At 36.9% G+C, this 10,173-nt stretch overlaps 1 protein-coding gene across 3 annotated transcripts in view; it reads right to left on the bottom strand.

The window, feature by feature from the left end:
- Positions 1-7,562: 7,562 nt before the first annotated feature.
- The window catches only part of LOC104362906 (synaptotagmin binding cytoplasmic RNA interacting protein), a 26,642-nt gene continuing 24,031 nt past the window's right edge, over positions 7,563-10,173 (bottom strand). For all 3 annotated transcript variants that reach the window (XM_042803634.1, XM_033002814.2, XM_033002815.2), the window contains exon 12: positions 7,563-10,173. This exon is cut by the window's right edge. The gene's annotated coding sequence lies outside the window, so the exon portion shown is untranslated.

Below are 10,173 nucleotides of genomic sequence, written 5' to 3'. Positions count from 1 at the left end.
TAGACTAAATACTAATCTATCACCATACTGCGTATTGTCTACATCCAGTGTGGAGATATGTTATGGTCAGGAAACTTGGAATACCAGTCTCCATTCTGAAAAGCTCAGGTATCTGGTGTTCTCCTAGACCATAATGGTGGGGACCAATGCCCAGTTGTGCTTCCCTCTCAATTTTCTCTTTCTGTTGTTTGTTACATCTGGAGAGGAAGTCAAGCTACAGTAATGACCCTCTCTCCTTCCCTGAAGCCCAAGGGCAATAGCTAAAAATCAGCAAAAGAAATAAACAACATTGAAATCATGGATTATCTGGAGGAGCAGTTTTGGCAGTAAGAGGACATGGAGTTAGTGCATTTAGTCCAAGGTGTCTTAGTCAAAGCTGCTCACCTGAGTTTCACCAAGAACTTAGAACATGCACCGATCTCCAATGGATATTCACTTCGCATTACTTCTACAGTCAGGATCGTTCCCATCTCCCACTGAGTCTTCAGAGATGCTGCTCACCATGCTCACCTGCAGAGAAAATGACAACTTTTCCCCACTGAAAGCTGTCTGTGAAAACAAATGCTTCTGTATATCCTGAGTGCTGATGAACAAGATACAAAACCTTACTTACACCTGATCCTCTTTTAACTCTGTAAGGAGAGACCATCCTGGCAAACCACAATTTGTATATAATACCTTACCACATTCCCTCTTCAGCCTTCTCCTTACGATCTGATACAGGCTTTTACATTTGACAGTCTTAGAATAAAACTCCTTTTGCTCATTAAGGAAGTGCATTTTCTTGTCTTAAGCTCTAGCCTAGACCTGAGGAAACTGAACACCTTCAAAATTCAGCAACCTTCATACAGGCTCTTAACTCTTCTCTCTTGAGGTCCTAGATGTCCGTTTCCAAACACATACTGTTCATTTATTGCCCAGATAAATACCTTCATTCTCAGCACAGGAAGACCACCTCAGGTGTGGGATATACCTATTCGGGCCACCTGCACCACCAGGTCTTTAATGAAAAGTCCTGGCCTAGTCCCAAGAAACGATCAGCCACTTCTCTCTCTCAGGATGCTGGGCTTATACTGCACGCTTTCAAAAAAAAAAAAAAAAACACAAAACCTCTGTACAAGAAGCTGGTGTACTTGGGAGCTCTTTGGGGCCATACTGGATTTGAAATCTCCAAAGGGGCTGCTGAGTTGGCATTGATTCAACCCAGCTTTACAAACGGAACACCTATTCTCACTGTCCCCTGCGTTGAGACATTCAACTCAAGACTTTACATGCAAGCTATGCTATGAACACTGCATTCCTTCAAACATCTCTCAATTAGGAGGCACCATCAGGCCCCATTAAAAACAGTTTTCCTCCACTACCCTGCTTCTGTCCACCCTTTAAGGGACTATTAAGGGCACTGAGTGGCAAATGTTGTATCAGTAAAAAGAGATGGAAGAACTCCTCACCTATACTGATAAAAAGGTCCCTATTTGGAATGTGTACTGGATATTCAAGACTGACTCTTGCTTCCCTAGGGCTGAGACTATTAGTTCATCACTTCAAAAGTAGCAGGTTTACAAACAGCAGCTCTAGGCTATCACTCACCTCTCAGAATAGGACATTTGAAATAGCATTAAGCATAGCAACTGGGCTTTTTCACCATTTTTATATTTTGCCATGTTCAAAACCTCCTCCCTTACAAGGGCATTTCCAGAAAATTTTCTTCTGAAATTTCTACCAAGATAAAGCGGCCCTGATGATTTTGACAGCCAGGACAGGATCTTCTTACCTTTTGACACGTAATCCAAGGACCCTGTGTTTGCTTTCGACCTCATGTTTGAATCTGGGCAAGATCCATCCCCTGACATTCCCTTCACATCGCGCTGTGGCTGCTAGATGGTGCCTGGCTTAGAGTGTACCTACCTTTCACAGGAAAAGGATAGACTGATTAATAGCAGGAAAGACCCTACAAAGCTGTAACACAGCTACTAAATGAAGTTGTTCTACACTGTGGCTTACCAGGTTGTTTCCCTGGCTATTTTGCCTTTAACCCTGAACTATAAACTGGCCAGTAGCACAGGTTCAGGCACATTTAGTGGCCATCTTGTGCCCACAAGTAAACAATTTCTTTTCCCAATTGTTCCATCACCTTATGTTCTCTCAGGGAGCAAACAAGAATATGCTTTGTTAAGAGATTTCCCAAGTGGGGAGTGTTTGTGATTCTATCACTCCTAGGTCAACCTTTTAAATACAAGACAAATATGCTTGCTTGTATGCCTCCGAGGAGGAACTTCCCTGGTTGTCATCACTGCTTTAGAAAAAACAAAGTTATTTACAGAAGACACTAGGCTTTCCTTTTCTCAAGGACACTTTTTGCCCTTCAAGATGTCCGAGTCAAGACATGTCTGTTCTTTTTTAAACTGAGTATTAAACAGTTTTAGTTCATTTGTGAAAGCTGAGATCTCTCTACCTTATTTCTGACGTGTTTGAGAAGCAGAAGTTCCAGGATTATCGCATTCATCTCACTTGCCCCATATCTAAGAATTCAACATCTATCATGTATTTAACCTGCATATGCTTACAAAGTGCTGCATATTCAAGTCCTCTCCTAAACACCTTTGAGATACAGGGGAGGGGGGATGTTGCAGTATTTTTTTCCAATATATGCATTTTTGCCAGATAGAGGTATTCTAAAATAGACTGAGTATCTGTTTAATAGCAGGGCCTTTCTTCAGAGTAAAAAAATTGCGATTCTAAAATACATACCTTTATTACTGGGCTTTAGCTACATCCAGCCATCTTAAAACAGAATTGCTAAGTTAATGTGTCCCTGTATCTTTAAACTGCATACAGAATTGAAACCTTACATGTTTTCATCTCTGTATATTAAAATAGGAAAAGGTTGCTTCAAAAAGACTTAGAAATTTAAGGAATGCTAAAAACACATTATGCGTGACTGCCTCTTATTCTTCTAGACACTACAAAAATCGGAGTGGATCATCATCTACCTGCAGCTGTGCTGGTTACTATCCTAGTTGTTCTTTACTAACTCCACAGTAGAATTACAAAAGCATTTTAACATACTTCAGTACCAAATAATCTGCTTTAGCACAGGCCATCACTGAAGGTAGTTTGAGCTAACCTTGTGGAGATGTGACCACTACCTGATTTACCTCAGTGCCATCTGTAGCCGTGTGGTGAGCACACCTTAATGCACCTCAAAGCACGTTACAAACTGGAAGCCTTTGCTTTTCAAAAGCTTAGTCAGCAGTGCTTTCTCACCACTAATCTCTATACTGCCTCTCATTCATTACTCAATGAAAGCAGTACTCCCTTGAAATGTTACTCTGAGGGCAATAAACTGTGTAAGTTTAGATATTGCTATTAAGAAAACAAAACTCTGTACTTCCTATTAGATATCTGTACCGATTTCAACAGTTAACCTAACACCAGCTACCTCAAATAAGCAACTATTGAGTCTGAGGCATCCCAGTCAGTTCATTCCAAATATTAAGATCATTTTCTTGGATAGAAACATGACCACCTGAATGCCTCAGAACATCAACAAACCAAACTGTGTATTTCAGATTAGTATCCTATTAAATAAAAATAAATGCAAAGTGCCATTTACTACACCATTCCCACTGTAAGATCACTTTTATATAAAACCAAGTTGCAAACAACACACACATTATTTTAAATCCAATGGATTTAAGATCTTCCAGACTCTTCTTAATTTTAACTGGAAAATTAATCTCACTGGAGTTAATCCCATAGTGGGGCTCTTTTTTAAATAATTTTCTGAGAGGCCATGTTAACATTATGAAAACATAGTGGAGCAAGGCAGCAGATACATGAATCCAGCTTCCATTGTACCCACTGCTAACACTTACAGCCACCTAAACCTTGTGGTACCTTCAGGACTTCCAGTAAGTGAAGTTATGACATTCCCCTCCTCCCCCCTTTATATTCAACTCTAGTCTTCCATTAACTTGAAACCTGCACCATATTTCTTAATTTGCAAATTTCTGACATTTTTAACAGCATACATGCCACGGTTTTCTTCAAAGTAGCTTTTAAGCATCTCACCAATTCAAAAGTGTAAACTAACATACTTCTGTAGAAGTGTAGGTAATATAGATAAAGGACAGTTTCACTAGACTAGTTCAAGTCAAAGTCACAGTGGTCACTTCTTGGTGAAAGTACTACTCACGTATACACCAGTGACTGTCACTGGAGGTTCATCTTCTGCTAAAAATACCAATTTAAGCACATATACAGAGCTCAAAAGTTCTGTTGAAAACCACTGGTCAGAAACAGGTTAGCTTGTCAGAACAACTGTTCGCACCGGAGGAAAAACGTTTAATTGTACTATCCAAATGAAACCTTTGACCACAATCTGAAACAAGATCAGCCTTTAATAGCCACTTCAGCTTTTCCAGATGCAGGGACTAGGTAATTTTACTTGTCATCTCAAGTGCCGTAATATTAAAGATTAAAATAATCTTCCAGTTGTGATATATCTGCATTATGAAAAGATTAATTATCTTTTTTTTTTTTTCTTTTTTTTTAGGCTAGCTCTCACCAGTGTTTTGTAATACAGAGCTTCAATCTTAAGTATGCTGTAACTGCACCTTAAGAAAAGCTTTCATTTACTAATGGAACATCTATAAAATTGCCTTTGTTCAATTCTCACAGAGGACGCTTTTTAATCCCAAATTAGCTACCTTTAGTAATACAGTTTTACAACAGTGGAAATGCTACACTTGGAACCAGGAACTCAGGGACCTGATATATTCCAGTTCCTCGCTTTCAATGACTGTGTTCATGGAAAATCCCTTAAACTACTATGATTGCTAATCCATCAGTTTAAAAATACATCCTGAATTATCTATGAAGCATTTTGGAGATTAGAACTAAAGTATGTAACATTAAACAGTATCAGATGATTACACTCAACATTCACTTAGCATTGAAGTGGACACACTAAAATTAAAGAGTTAAAACCCACAACCTCCTTAGTAACTGCAGATAAGGAGTCAACTAAACAGTCTATTGAAGTTGGATTTTAGGTACTGCAAATCATTTAAGTACTAGAATGTCTATTTTTACTTACCATTATCTCCTGTGCAGTCAAATGCCATAGGCTATTCTACTGGCTGTGTAGCAGAGCTAAGAACGCATTTCATAACTTCCTTAGTGCAAAGAAAGGATGTAGTGAGATTCAATGTATTTTCTACATATTAGTGATCAAAACAAGTAAAATTGTATTGTCATGCTAACTGTGCGAACACAGATAGTGAACTAGTGAACTGTCACCATTAACCAGACAAATGTATGGTTCTCAGACTGGAGGGAATCCAGATTTCTGACACTGCAAATTTTACCTGAATGATTACCAGAAATTAAGTGTTGGCTTTGGAGTGGACACTAAGTTTCATGAACATTCAGGAACGAAACAACTCTTAGAACTGAAATGTCTCCTGTAACCAAAACTTTAAATATTCAAGCCGTATTTAATTACCTATTACCCACACACTATGATTGTGTTTTCTAGACTGTCAGATGATTTTATTCTTTCTTAAAAAGCTTCTACCAGGTACCTGGAAGTCTGACCACCTAAAGAAGCTTTCATGAAGATAACTTTCAAAAATCAATATAACCCAGTGTTTCCAGATGAGCTCAGCTGTGCAACAGCCACTCATGAGCTGGCTGTTTAAAAATATGTCTGTTTGTGGAAAAAACTAGTAACCACTTATATATTGGCGAGAAAAAGGTATCATTACATGAGGCAATCACCCCTCTCTCCAAATTCCAAATAAACTAACAGGCTAGTCCTAGTGGCACTTTTCAACATGTCTATTGTAACAGTCAAGGCAAAGGAGAAAAGTCACTCCATCCCGTGGATTTTATAACACAAGGAAGTATAATTAAACACTTGCAAAGAGTTGATCATGTGATTATGTGAAAACCAGTCTCCCAGAAAAAAGTTTAACATCAGAGCTTCTAGGAAGCTTTATGTTTGTTTGCACTAGATGGCTGTAAAGTAGCAGTAATTTATTCCTTCTCTTCCCACTACCTGTATTAAGGACCAAGGAAACTTCAGCTTGACTTCCTCTCCTGTTGCCACATACTGTTTTTGTCTGACAGAGCAAATGACAGTACAATCTGGCATTTCCTCTGCCCAACTAATGAAACTAGCTATCCCCAGCCAAGAGATGTCATGTGCTGGTGCTGGAATTAATTCAGCAAGACACTCGGTGAAGACAGACTTTTAAGTCCATCACAGCCAGTCATAACGCTGAGATTCATAAGCTCCAGGCTATGAACACAATCTCAAACTCCAACTTTACCAATTCCAATTCTCAGAACACTACACATTATCAAGTTTATTGCCTTATTGTCTACTTCCAAAACCTGCTATTCCATTTTAAACAATTAACATTTTCCACTAAGTTTTCACTAATGCGAGCGAGGGAATAACAGTCTTAATTTTGTGGAATGTATCAATTTGAACACACTCTTTCCAGAAAATGTTACATGTGTTTATGTCCATGTTGCCTTTAAGTTTTATGTCTTCAAAAAAGAGAAATGTCCTCTCACTGATGTATGGAAGCATCAAAATAACTGCTAGGCTGAACAGAAAGGTTAAGCCTCTGAAAAATGTTCAAAGGCACAATGGAAAAAGTTGCAGCCATATATAACATTTCTATACTGAAATATTAAGTTGGAAATCCTACCTTTAGAGGAGGCTTGGCTTATCTTGGACTATGTCATATCCCTCATCCCCAACAAGAACAGAATTAGTATTCCTTATTTTAGATTTTTAAGACAGTCTTTAGGTAAGAGTTGTACAACACAGAAATTCAGAAACTGGTCTCAGTATCTGTAGTTAAACAGCCTTCCTCCAACACTGAAAACACAAACTTAAGTTCTCGGTCATAACAAATCTCCTCTTTAAAAAGCAAAAACAACAAAAAAAAATTACAGTTGTATGTCCTATATGAAACTCTTCAAACAAAAATATTAAAACAAGAGTATAATTTAAAAAGCTGTGTATTGGAGTGTTTATAAACCAGAAGTGTTAAGCAGCAGCAGCAGTTTCCAATTTCTTATTAAATTCAACTAGACTTCAAATTTAGGAACACATTACAAACCAATATGGAACTATGCTAGTTTATACTCAAACCTTTGCAGGTGTTTCAGTAAAGAAAGCCTCCTGTGAGAATAAATAGAGGCAGCATAAAATACATTAAGTCAACACTTGCCTTCAACATGCCAAAGAGAACTGTGTGTTATATGACCACTCGTCACCAAAGCACCCATATGAGATGCATTATTGCTGTACAACATTTCAAGTTTACCAACACCCAAGTGCAACCAAACTGATGTCGTATATATGCACTTGCCCATTCTCACCAGTATTTCCACTTAATAATGAATGGTTTTTCTTTACACAATCAAATTTAAAGCTTTGAAAATAACAATTTTTTGATTTTAGTTTTTTTTTTTCCACAATATTAATCAACACATGCAATTTAGTTTTCTGATCATTTTGCTAAAAAACTGCACCAATATCAGAACAGTGCAAATCATATTTAATTTTAAAAGTTATAATGGCTTGAGTTCATAATTAGAGGGAACACTGTCAAGATCTTGATATTTTGCTCGCTCACCATTGCTTCCATTCCATTAAAAGCAAACACTTTCCTGGCAATTTTGCCTTTTTTTTTTTTTTTTAAAAAAAAAAAAAAATCATCCCCTATGCTTTTATCAGAGCTGAAATTAAGGATATGATCCACAATTTCAACACATGTAGTGCCTTAATAGCAATGTTTTTATGCACTTCCATCAACTGTTATAATTCCATAAATGTGTTATTCCCTCCCACCACCACATTTCCAGACTACGAACTAGTCACTAGCACTTGTGATCCCACAAGTGTTTTAAGTTTTTCAGCAATGGAGAGATTTCAAGAATAAGAAATCTGAGGACTTCCCCTCTCCTACAGCCCCCAGTGTTTTCATTTTATAGCAAGTTCAAAATTGGTTTCCACATCTTGACAGCGTTCCTTATAAAACCATATGACAGTAAAAGTGCCAGTAGGCATGGCAACCTCTTTGAAGGGAGCATTTAAACTCCTTGGCACTGGGAATGCCAGCACCAAGGATTACATTGAAATTCAGTATTATACTTAAGGCTACAATTAGCAAACCCACTTTCCATAAGCCTAAAATTCTATCACTAGATTTGAAAATTCAGAAGCTAACGCAACTGTATACTTTTATGCTCAAATCAGAGGAAAAAGTTACTTTTCTTTAGCAAGGGCAGTATATGAAACTGTGGTAGCAAATGTCTCTTACGCATTTCACCATCATTCACTTTCTTTGTCTTAAAGTTCAAAACTGGCAAGGCACATTTACATATTCCAATGAATACTTGACAATTTTAAATTACACTTCATGTCCCAGCTATCCCAGTAATTGACATACAACATACTAAAATGGTTTATTAAGATAAAAAAAAAAAAAAATCAATTAATGTGAAACATACAGGCTATTGGCAACCACTATTCTAAAAATTATGTAAATACAAGTAAACATACTGAAATGTGTGCGATTCTAAGTTTTTAACCAGAAGATCTCTGTACTAACACACATTTATATTAATGACACATAAAAAAAATAAAAACTTTATTACAAAAATAAGTTACACTCGCCTCCAGCTTACAGTATAAAACAATTTTATTTGCAGGAATGCAAAATGATTGTTTGCCATGAGCATTTTCAACATATGACATGTCTAATTTTGTTTAAATTTGCATTTACTGGGGGAACTGGTGTGTATAAAACCTTAATTAGGTATAAGCTTCAATTTTCATTGTGGTGCCTATGGGTATGTAGTATAACTGCAGTATCCCTTTGGGCAGGGGGTTAAGGGAAGCTCTTTATGCCAAGTCCAAAGTAAGTCATAATTTTATCTATCTTTTACCTATATGAAGTTGGACTTGGCAAGGTTCTTTTGTTTTTGTCTTTTCTAAGGGTGGTTCAATAGAGGATGCTTCACCACTGAACACTCACTGTCATCAAGGTGCTTTAGAAAATTAAAAACAATAGCACAAATGATTGTACTCTACTCTACTCTACAGGTTATCATGATCTGCATAAGAGAAATGGAAAGCTGATCCACATGTTTTTACAGTGATCAGCAGTAAGAAATGCACTAATGAAAACATACCTTTTACCTAAAAAGCTAAACTACAGCCATATACTATTCTATGATTTATGAAAAACTTCAAAATATCCAAATGTCAGGCTTCACTGTACAGTTGTCAGTTTTAGTCTGACCTTTTATAAAGGGACACTGCAGTATTTAGTACAAGTTGCTGATGCACTTTTTTTGAACATCTGATGTCTTACAAAAGTAACATCTTGCTAAACTATTATACATCCAAATAACTACAATATCTGAAGAAGCAAGGCTGCTTTTTCAGCCACAAAATACGACAAAAGCAAGGCCTGTTATGATGGTCATGAGGAAGTCTTACAAAGCCTCTGGAACTAAAGGCAACTAAGAATGTTACATTTGGTATATTATAATCTTACCCTCATATCATATTAAACAAGCCTTGCTTTTATCTACAAAGATTTTCTATGTACAGTACAGACAGGGTATAGTTCAATCCTCTGCTACTGAGGTAGTTAACCAACCCTTTAAAAAAGGTTCTGAAAAGAACCACTATCTGGAATGCCTGACTAACCAGCTCTGATGATTACACCTGAAACTGCTGTATCTGAACACAATTCATAAGTGATTACTATATAGACAATCATGATTAACCTTCATGAGCAGAAATAAAATTTAAGGATACCAATGATGGTATTCATCTATACCACTGCAATAAAAATTTAAATGCAAGAATTTGTGAATACCACTTTTGGAATCCTTAACTAAGAAAACTTGGGGGAAAAATCTACTTAAAGCAGATTTTTTAAAGAACGACTTTATTCTTTATTAAGATACCATGCTAGACGTTAAGGATTTTGTTGAACACATTGGGGAAATAGAGTAGCTTTAGTTTAATAACTTGCACTGCAGAGAAAACTGTTAAAGAAATTCATTTCAAAGTCCAAGTATTAGTTCAAATGTCCCATATTTGAATCCATGATCTTCGCAGGAAGGTCTTTT

This window comes from Tyto alba, unplaced genomic scaffold (assembly GCF_018691265.1).
Source record: "Tyto alba isolate M040663 unplaced genomic scaffold, T.alba_DEE_v4.0 Super-Scaffold_40, whole genome shotgun sequence".
In the NCBI taxonomy this organism is placed as follows: domain Eukaryota; kingdom Metazoa; phylum Chordata; class Aves; order Strigiformes; family Tytonidae; genus Tyto; species Tyto alba.
The sequence above is the reverse complement of the archived record's forward strand: the minus strand, read 5'-3'. Positions and strand labels throughout refer to the sequence as shown.